Source organism: Heterodontus francisci, unplaced genomic scaffold (assembly GCF_036365525.1).
Source record: "Heterodontus francisci isolate sHetFra1 unplaced genomic scaffold, sHetFra1.hap1 HAP1_SCAFFOLD_78_2, whole genome shotgun sequence".
In the NCBI taxonomy this organism is placed as follows: Eukaryota; Metazoa; Chordata; class Chondrichthyes; order Heterodontiformes; family Heterodontidae; genus Heterodontus; species Heterodontus francisci.
The window spans coordinates 3,248,021-3,259,545 of NW_027142277.1; positions in this window are offsets into that span (position 1 = coordinate 3,248,021).

The window sequence follows — 11,525 nt, forward strand, 5'->3', positions numbered from 1 at the left end:
GATAGTCGTGTATAATTACCAGATTATTATTGATGAATATTAATGTCGATAAACGAAATGATATAACATGAAATTTCCCAATGTCAATTTCACTGCTGGATTTATGGATTTACAGCAACTGTACTGTACACCATTAAAATACATCAAATTAATTCCCCATAAGGAAGCAGTAACACTAAATGTTATATTCTGCTCATTCAGAACAAGCTCCGGTAATCATGCTCTGACAGTCATTACAATTGGCCATTGGATCAATTCATGACAACAATTTTGTTTTTCAAGAACAAACTTACATGGTTAGAAACGGCACAAATGCAGAAAAAAAACCTTCAAAAAGAGGCAAGGTGGATTCAAATTCGAGAGAAAAATCTAGTCTTTGTCGGTACCTTGACTGTCTCCTTCACTCATTGAATGTCCTGTTCTGGCCTTATATTTGCTGTCCTTAGTCCATGGGATGGATTCTTGAGTGTTTCTGCTCCACGGCTGGTTCATGTTGGAACACATTAATCGGGCCTCACAGTTGTCTATGTGGTAATTTCTCCAGGAGCATCCTGGAATGCAAAGATAGCCCCTGTGTCTCTTCCTCACTATCATCAAACATTATAGACCCATCTCCCTTACATCCTCCTCCCTTACCTCAGTCATAAACTCAGCAATGTCTTTGCCTCTCTCACATTGAGAGCAACTGTTCACCTGCTCCTGTTGAAATCAGCCTTCGATTGTCCACCAAACCAATCCTTTCTGTCCTGAACCAACTGCTTTCACCAATCGCTCTCCTATTTCCCCTCAATCTCTAAGCAAATGTGTCTAGTCCTTGAAAGTCTCCTCCTGCAACCTTGAGCTTATTTCCACTCGAATAATAATCACTCCTGTTCCTGGTCCCCATATTAGTTGAGATTTGGCATGTGTCTCTATTCTCACCTTCTTCTCCATCCCTTTCAAAACAACTATTGTCACCCCTTCCTCAAACGTCAAGGCATATCCCCTCCATTCTTAAAAAAGTAACTACAATCCCATCTCACACTTCCCTTTCCTCTCCAAATCCCTTCAACATGTTGTTGTCTCCCAAATCCGTGCACATCCTTCCGACAGTATCATGTTTGTATCTCGGCAATCAGGTTTCCACCCCGACCTCAATATTCAAACGGTCCCAGAAAAGTGAAATCTTCTGTGACTGTTACTGTGGTGCACAATCCCTCCATAAGACCTCCTCAGTCTCCCTGTATTCTTTGATAAGGTTGACCACACAATTAGCCTTCAATGTCTCTGATCTATTAGCCTGATAACTGGTACTGTCCTTGTGTATTTCTGCTCATATCTGCTATCTAAAATTAACTTCAGGTTTTGTCTTGGAGCCTTCAAGGATCTACTCTAGCTCTCCAGCGGTTCTTTCCCATCTCCATGCTGCCCTTTGAATATATTATCAGAACACATAGGGTCAGCTTCCACATGCACACTGACGGCACCTATTTCTCCCTCTCCATTACCACACTCAACCCTTACAATGCCACTGAGTTTCAGATTGCTTGAATGACGTTTAGTATTTATAATTCACAGTTCCCTCCAGTTATACATTGGGAGGACGGAGCCACCATCTTCAAGTCCACAGCACGAACTCTGCACTTTCCACTTTCTACTACTGCTCCTTGGCCTTTGGCTTAGTTGGACACATAATGTCTGCAACCTTGGCTTCCCATTCAACCCCACAATGAGTTTCAGGAACTCATATTCTCCAATCACAAAGACCACCTAATTCCATAACATCAAATTCCTCCATTCACTCCATCATCCAAGTGCTGTTGAAACTCTCATCCATGCTCTTGTCAGCTCGAAACTCACATCCTTTCCCATCCAAGCTCATCTCTATGTCTGGCATATTCTTGTTGAACTACATTAGGTTCTAGGCCTCCAAACTCCTGTTTTTAAAGTTCTGATCCTTGTGTTTAAATCATTACTTATGATGATATGTTCTATATCAGTAACATTCTCCAGCCCGACTCTAACTCACCCTACACACACAACTCTCTTTTGCTCTAACACCCATGTTTATGCTCTGTCCCTTGGCTCGGCCATGCCCGGTGATGACTTCAACAATCAAATCATATAAGGATCGAAATGACAATCAGATCTAAACATTTATCTTCATCTGTACAACTAGTTCATCCATGTTAAGATGAAATCTTCCCGTATTCTGAGAAAGAGGCTTCAATTTTATTGTTTTACTATTATTGTTTGGAGAAACCTTATTCCCTGGTGCACTATTCCCATCAAACTCTCTGTCCCTTCCTGTCCTTCTCTGCTGTCCGTAGTTAAATCGCTACACTGCTCTGTTCCCTGGAATTTTCTCTTTAGTTTCATAAATCTCCCTTCACCTGAACCCTCCCCCACCCTTTTAATTCAAAGCCCTGCCCAGATCCCTAGTTATACGTATCGCCTGGAACCTGATCCCAGATTGGTTTAAGTGGAGCCCATACCAATGGAACAGCTCCCGGATTCCCTTGAAATGATGCCAGTGCCCCATGAATCGAAGCCCCTCCTTTCCAAACCACTCATTGAGCCACACATTTAATTCTCTAATCTTCCTGACCCTTTACCAATTGGCATGGCCCAATTAACAATCAGTGATCATTACGTTTGAGGTTCTGCATTTTAATTGGTACCCGAAATACTCAAACTCACTCAGCAGAACATCATTCCTGTTTCTTTCTGTGTTGTTTCTTCCTATGTGGACCATGACAGCTGAATTCTTCCCCTCCCAATCCTAGTTCATCTCCATATGTGAGGTGGTGACTTTCACCCTGACACTGGGCAGACACGTATCCTTAGACTATGACCCCCTGGTTCTTGACTCCCCCACCATCGGGAACATCCTACCTGAATCTACCCTGGCAAGTCCTGTTAGAATTTTGTAGGTTTCTCTGAGATCCCCCTCACTCTTCTGAACTCCAGCGAATATAATACTAACCGACTAAATCTCTCCTCAGTCGTCAGTCCTGCCATCCCAGAAATCAGTCTGGTAAACCTTTGCTGCACTGCCTCAATAGCAAGAACATCCTTCCTCAGATACGGAGACAAAAACTGCACACAATATTCCAGGTGTGGCCTCACCAAGGCCCTGGATAATTTCAGCAAGACAACGCTGCTCCTGTACTCGAATCCTCTCGCTATGAAGGCCAACATACCATTTGCCCTTTTTGCCGCCTGTTGCACCTGCATGCTTACCTTCAGTGACTGGTGTACTAGAACGCCCAGGTCACGTTGCATATTCCCCTCTCTCAGTTTATAGCCGTTCAGATAATAATCTGCCTTCCTGTTTTTGCTACCAAAGTGGATAACCTCATATTTATCCACATTATACTGCATCTTCCATGCATTTTCCCACGCTCTCAACTTGTCCAAATCACCCTGAAGCCTCTCTTCATCCTCCTCACAAATCACCCTCCCACCCAGTTTTGTGTCATCCGCAAATTTGGAGATGTTGCATTTAGTTCCCTCATCTAAATCATTAATATATATATTGTGAATCTGGTCAAAATGAGGAGTCAGCCTGGTGAAGCTACAACACAGGGCTACTTGCCTGCCAAACTGAGTAATCAGCTTGCGATAGACAGAGCTAAGCCACCCCATAACAAACGGATCAGATCTAAGCTCTGCAGTCCTGCTTCATTGAGTCGTGAATGGTGGTGGACAATTAAACAACTGGAGGAGGTAGCTTCACAAAGATCCCCATTCTCAATGATGGGGGAGCCCAGCACATCAGTACAAAAGATAAGGCTGAAGCATTTGCAACAATCTTCAGCCAGAAGAGCCAAGTTGATGATCCATCTTGGCCTCCTTCTGAAGTCCCCAGCATCACAGATGCCGGACTTTAGTCACTTCGATTCATCCCGTGTGATATCAAGAAACGACTGAAGGCACTGGATACCGCAAAGGCTATGGGTCCTGACAATATTCCGGCAATAGTACTGAAGACCTGTGCGCCAGAACTAGCCGCGCCCCTAGCCAAGCTGTTCCAGTACAGCGACAACACTGGCATCTACCCTGCAATGTGGAAAATTGCCCAGGTATGTCCTGTACACAAAAAGCAGGACAGGAACAACCCGGCCAATTTCTGCCCCATCAGTTTACTCTTAATCATCAGTAAAGTGATGGAAGGTGTCATCGACTATCAAGTGACACTTGCTTCGCGATAACCTGCTCAGTGATGCTCAGTTTAGGTTCTGTCAGGGCCACTCAGCTCATTACAGCCTTGGTTCAAAAATGAAAAAATGAGCTGAATTCAAGAGGTGATGTTAGAATGACTGCCCCTTGACACCAAGGCAGTATTTGACCGAGTGTGGCAACAAGGAGCCCTGGCAAAACTGAAGTCAACGGAAATCGGCCGAAAACTCTCCGCTGAGCGCAAAGGAAGGTGGTTGGGGTTGTTGGAGGTCAATCATCTCAGCTCTAGGACATCACTGCAGGAGTTCCTCAGGGTAGTGTACTAGGCCGAACCATCTTCAGCTGCTTCATCAATGAGCTTCCTTCAATCATAAGGTCAGAAGTGAGGATGTTTGTTGATGATTGCACAATGTTCAGCACCATTTACAACTCCTCAGATACTGAAGCAGTCCGTGTAGAATTGCAGTAAGACCTGGACAATATCCAGGTTTGGGCTGATAAGTGGCAAGTAACATTTGCAGCACACAGATGCCAGGCAATGACCATCAACAACAAGAGAGAATCTAACAATCTCTCCGTGACATTCAATGGCATTACATTCGCTGAATCCTCCACTATCAACATTTTCGGGGTTACCATTTACCGGAATCTGAACTGGAGTAGCCATATAAATACCATGCCGACAAAAGCAGGTCAGAAGCTCGGAACCCTGCGTTGAGTAACTCACCTCCTGACTCTCCAAAGCCTGTCCACAATCTACAAGGCATAATCAGGAGTCTGTTGGAATACTCGCTACTTGCCTGGATGGAAGCACATCCAACAACACTCAAGAAACTCGACACCATCCAGGACAAAGCAGCTCGCTTGATTGGCACCCCATCCACAACTTTCACTCCCTGTACCACCGATGCACAGTGGCAGCAGTGTGTACCATCTGCAAGATGCACTGCAGCAATGCACCAAGGCTCCTTAAACAGCACCTGCCAAACCCGTGACTTCAACCAACGAGAAGGACAAGGGCTGCAGATGCATGTGAACACCACCACCTGCAAGTTCCCCTTCCAGTCAGGCACCATCCTGACTTGGAACTGTTTCACCATTCCTTCACTGTCACTGGGTCAAAATCCTGGAACTCCCTTCCTAACAGCACTGTGGGTGTACCTACCTCACATGGACTGCAGCCGTTCAAGATGACAGTTCACCACCACCTTTTCAAGGTCAATTAGGAATGGGCAACGAATACTGACCTGGCCAGCGACGCCCACATCCATTGACTGAATAAACAAATGTATTTGATTGCACAACTAGTTCCTAATTTTGTAAAGTCAGAGCAAGTTATGGTCTTGGATAGTGTCTTGTTCTTGGAGTTTTTGTTTCGGAATATGCGGTTTGCCATTAAGGCTGGCAAGGGATTAGGACTGCTTTAAGAGACGGCAAGCCTTAGGAGTTTTTGGAAGGTGCATTTTAGTTGCCTTCGAAGCAGCCATTTGGAGACTGCGATTCAAAGGATGCATTCTCGATACCATGGAAACAGCCACGGGGAGTGAGCCTGATGCTATACAGTTTGAACTGGCAGTTAGTAAGACAGTCTGAACATACACAAACAGAAGACACAGATAGCTGTGGTGTCAGCACTGAAAAGGAACTCTCAACCAGTTAAACTGAAGGAAATAGGATTTTTGTCCGTTTAATTGTTCTCTCTTGAAATTCTAAAAAGTCAAGCCAAGACAGAGATCTCTGATAATTTAAATTTAAGAAAGGAAAGTTAGACGGTGACAATCTTTTATCCCTCAAAAACTCTAAAGTCATTGATTCGGTTGAAAGTGCTTGCAGGTCGTTAATTGTTGAAATTCGCTGGACTTCGCACAACATTCGGTGAGGGCTTTGAACGACATTCTGCAAGGACTTCCAGCAACATTCTGTCAGGATTTCAAACAGCATTCTTCGGGGTCTTCGAACAACATTCTGTGAGGACTTCGAACAACATTGGACTGTAAATGTGCAAGGACTCTAAATTGTCTATTTTTAAATCTTCGTAGTGTTGAAGAATTTCCCTCTTATAATTAAAGAGTTAATTGTTTGATTTAAAAAAGCTGGTTTGGTTAGCCTCATTTGGGAGTTAATAGGTGGGACAATTCGGTTGGGTCTTTCTTTAATTTAGAAAGTTTTAAATGATATGCTAGCCGATCTGTGGAATGACGGGATTGAATTAACAGTGCATCGGTCCATTTGGTCTCTGCAATAGTCCTCCTGTGCTGCAAGATACCACAATCAGAATCGTATATTTTGATTGGGGGCTTTGAAAGGAACAGTCGGTCGTAACAACAGTTACAGATGTAGAACACCAGCAAAGTTTCTGACTGATAATGGAGGGGAATTTGCCAATGACAAGTTCCAAGACTTGTGAAAATATGAACATCATGAACATGAATACTACAGCTGAAAGTCCTTTCAGAAATGGACTCTGTGAAAGGAATCAGGTGGTGATCGCTGAAATATTGCAAAAACAAATGTACTGATGAACCACACTGCAAGTTGACAACCACCTGACATGGACGGTTCCCACAAATAAATTACTCCAGACATTTGGAGGCTACAGTCCCTATCAATTAGTCTGTGGGTGACACCACAAGTTACATTTTGGTCTGTGCAATAGTCCTCCTGTGCTAGAAGATACCACAATCAGCTCAATTTTACTGCGTAGTTGAATAATTGAAAATTCAAGGAGCTCTGAGACATCATTTAAGATCATCTGAAACAGACTTCAGTTCAGTAGATTTAGTATTCTATAAAGGAAAGAGTCATAGGCAATAGTGTCCCTGAAAAGGTTATAGATGGTTTTGGGAAAGCAGTATTTTGCAAAAATGGCAATCAAACTGTAAAGATTCATTCATCACGTTTAGACAGCAATAATTACAACATATCAGACTCTGTGCAGCCAATGGATGTAAACGAGGCAACGTGTACAGGAAATGCTCATGTGCTTTGTGATGAAGTTTCTGAGAAGCAGAATGAGGTGGATCAATTGCTGGTAGTGGTAATTGGAAAGATCATGACAAGGCTATCACATCCAAAGACCAATTACCCAGACTGGGTACTCGGTGACACATATTCCAGATTCGAGGCATACAACACTTGTGGGGTGTGTACGAAAAGCATCTGGCAAGTTTAAATATTAGTTGAATGTTCAGCATCATGGTTTAGAAATGAGGTCCATGGACTGGCAGAATCTGCATGAAAGCACAGTCCAAGTACTGGTAGTGAGACCAGAAATTACCCTTGTGAGAGAAAGCTTTTCTGTATTCTTTCATGAGATATGGGCATCGTCAGCAAGGCCAGCATTGATTGCCCATCCTTAATTGACCTTAAGAAGGTTTTGGTGAGCCACCATCTTGAACTGCTGCAGTCCGCCTGGCGCAGGTACACCCACAGTGCAGTCCCGGCAGAAATAACAGTGCAAGTAGAGTCCATAACTTGAATTAATTAAACAATGCAATAAAGCCAACAGAGAGCAGGACTAGAAGCAGAATTCCTTTTGACTGAACTTTTGGTGGCTGCTTATAATCTTGAGGAGCAAACAATAGGTGAGACAGAAAAAGGGAGTGGGATAGGTGGAGCGAATTTGGAATTTATTCTGAATTACCAGATAATGTGAAACAAACTTTGTGACAAAGGTTGTTTTGTGCTGAACAACTCCTTGCAAATTTACCTTATAAGGCGAAAGCTTGGGGTTTTGAAGAATAACTGCGTGATACAGATGTTTGAGTGGACACTTAAAATTCGAAAAGTACTCTTAAAACACTTTCAGATTTTTTGGCCACATTGTCTTGGAGTATAGGTAAATTGACATAAAAGCTATATCTCTGCACGGCAATATTTATCAGAAGTGTTTCTGAAACTATGCAAAGAGACAGCAAATGCAAGCTAAAAATCTTTTAGACTGAACAAATGTGTCTATGGCCTGAATGGATTTGGTATTTTCCAGTGAGGTGTGTTCAACCTAAAAGCAAATCCTGCAATTTTTCATTGGATTCATAAAGGGAAACTTTTAGGAATCATCATGAAACATATTATGATTTCTTTTGGGGTGGTGCTTGTGAAATTTGTGAAATAGGTTATTTTTGAAAACAGAGTCGTGTTGTCTAAGCTTTTCGTCTTGCACTCATCAGGACAATCCGCAAGAATAACCAATGTAAGGGAAAACAAAAACTTATTCGGCATGAAAAGAGAGTGCTGATCGGTTGGCAAGTGAACTCTGGTTGGTAGAGGCGTTGCCATGGAGAATGCGCCAGTTTATGGTGACTGACAGTTAACTTCCAAGATTTGTTTGAAATTTAAACCAGGCACCTTGACCCTGATTGGTCAAGGCATTGCCCTGAGGAATGAACCACTGAGTGGCTCTCACTTATTTTGTTCAGCTGAAAGAGGTACAATGTTTGTACATATTATTTCCGTCTGCAAGTAACAGGGCCCTGTGTATTAAGATATGTAGCTTCCAGTACGCTCACATGCTCCACACTGCGAGCCCTACTGACAACCTTAAATTGGTTTTAACGTCATTCTTCGCCCATTGTGGATTATTTAGCAAATGTTGTCCAATCGTGGAATCACATTAAATGTTGGATCCTGTGCTTTGTGTTTTGCAAGCATGGGCTGGTTGAGTTTGACCTGTACCTTATCTGTTGTGAACATTGGAAGGGACATGTTGTTTGATGTGATCTGCCAGTCATTGCGACATACGGCCCATATACCTAGCATCACACTGGCACTGCAATTTATATATCACATTATTAATTTGTGTAATAAGCAGGATGTTTTTGGCTTGACGGCAGCATCTGGTTGGTGGCGAACATCACACATGTTGCTGCAGCATAGTAGCAGCATGAAAGAGCTAGCTTTACCGGTTGCTCAAAGATTTGGGATATATTACCCTTCCAGCGTAATCTGAGGTCGACTGGGCAATTTTCAGGGCAGAAAAAAAATAATCTTCGGCTGATTCATAGGTTTACACAACAAATAGTGAGAAACGATCTTGATCAGGGTAACCATTTTCATGCAGGATGTCTTTGATTCGCCCGATTTCAGCAACAAGCTTGCGTGGTGAGCAAATGACACAGGTCCTATTTCAGCCACATCAACACCAGGGCTATTGTTCATGAGACTGGTAATCTACATCAACACCTGGACTATTGTTCCTGAGACTGGTAATCCACAGCAATACCTGAGATCATAACACAATAATTTGTACATCATATTTTGAAGAAATTTATAAGGAATAGAAAATTATTTTGTTTTCTATATCATTTATTGATGATATTTTATTACACACAACTAAAAACGGTTTGCCAAATCAGTTTCTTCAGTGGACTTTTACTAATATCCCTGCTCACATTCCCTAGATGACTGTCCCCATGGAGGTTGATCTGTACTATTAATAAGGGCTCCTCTGAAGAAGTCTCTACATTTGTGTTTAGCACAATAAATAGGATATACAGTAATTTACCAGGTAGAGATCATTTACTACCCGATTCTTGCAGCCGTCAGTATTCCTGAAAAGACAGTGAATTAAGACAGTGATATTTCAATATCAATATTGACACCTCATGTTATATTTTCCCTGTTTGCTGCCATCAGTTAAATGTCAAGTGATTGTCTTGTTTTCTTAATGTGATTTCCCAATGAGAATTCGAATACTTCTTGAATTTTTCGCACAGACAGCGATTGAACAGAAATCCCTTCATCTTTACAATAGAACCTTTTCCCTAGATTCTGCATGGACATAACAGAAATGTTTCAGCAATTTTCAATGTGCTGATGTTGTTAAGTGGGTTACACGTGTACCATGGGGAATCTAGGAGATATTGTATTGTAAATGTTTTTCATGTTAACATATGTAGTTACTGCAGAGATTTCTGTTGTTGGTATGGATTTGAATTCATTTTCAATTGTGTTTCTGAGTGTAAGTGGAAGGAATGGACATGTTACTGAAACATGACCCATTCCACCAGAGATTTCTATTCTGCACTTTGCCAGCCAATGCTTAAACAGAGGGAGAGAGTGCACTCTCCATGCTGCACATATCATAATGAAACAGGATGGGAGTGAGGTCTCATGTTGTACAGAATATCCCCGGTGAGGCAAGAGTGCACTCTCCATGTTGTATAGAATATACCCGGAAAGGCAAGAGAGCACTCTCCATGTGGTACAAACTGTAACACAACTGGGTGAGAGTTCACTCTCTTTGTTGCACAGATTATAATCCAACAGGATGAGAGTGCACTATTCATGTTGAACAAACTGCAACACAACAAGGCGAGAGAGCACTCTCCATGTTATACAGACTATAACCCAACAGGGTGAGAGTCCACTCGCCATGTTGTACTGACTATAACCCAACTGGGTGAGAATGCACTCTCCATGTTATACAGACCAGAACCAAACAGGGTGAGAGTGCACTCTCCATGACATACAGACCATAACCCAACAGAGCCAGAGTACACTCTCCATGTTGTACAGACTACAACCCAACAGGGTGAGAGTGCACTCTTCATGTTGTACAGACTATAACCCAACAGGGTGAGAATGCACTCTCCATGTTGTACAGACCATGTAAACAGATTATGGAAAGATGTAGGAGCAACAGGGTGGTGGTGATAGGAGATTTTAATTTTCCCAACATTTACTGGGATTCGCTTAGTGTTAGAGGTCCAGATGGAGCAGAATTTGTAAGGAGCATCCAGGAGGGTTTTCTAGAGCAGTATGTAAATAGTCCAACTCGGGAAGGGGCCATACTGGACCTGGTGTTGGGGAATGAGCCCGGCCAGGTTGTTGAAGTTTCAGTAGGGGACTACTTTGGGAATAGTGATCACAATTCCGTAAGCTTTAAAATACTCATGGACAAAGACGAGAGTGGTCCTAAAGGAAGAGTGCTAAATTTGGGGAAGGCCAACTATACCAAAATTCGGCAGGAGCTGGGAAATGTAGATTGGGAGCAGCTGTTTGAAGGTAAATCCACATGTGATATGTGGGAGGCTTTTAAAGAGAGGTTGATTAGCGTGCAGGAGAGACATGTTCCCGTGAAAATGAGGGATAGAAATGGCAAGATTAGGGAACCATGGATGACAGGTGAAATTGTGAGACTAGCTAAGAGGAAAAAGGAAGCATACATAAGGTCTAGGCGGCTGATGAAAGACGAAGCTTTGAAAGAATATCGGGAATGTAGGACCAATCTGAAACGAGGAATTAAGAGGGCTAAAAGGGGTCATGAAATATCTTTAGCAAACAGGGTTAAGGAAAATCCCAAAGCTTTTTATTCATATATAAGGAGAAAGAGGGTAACTAGCGAAAGGATTGGCCCACTAAAG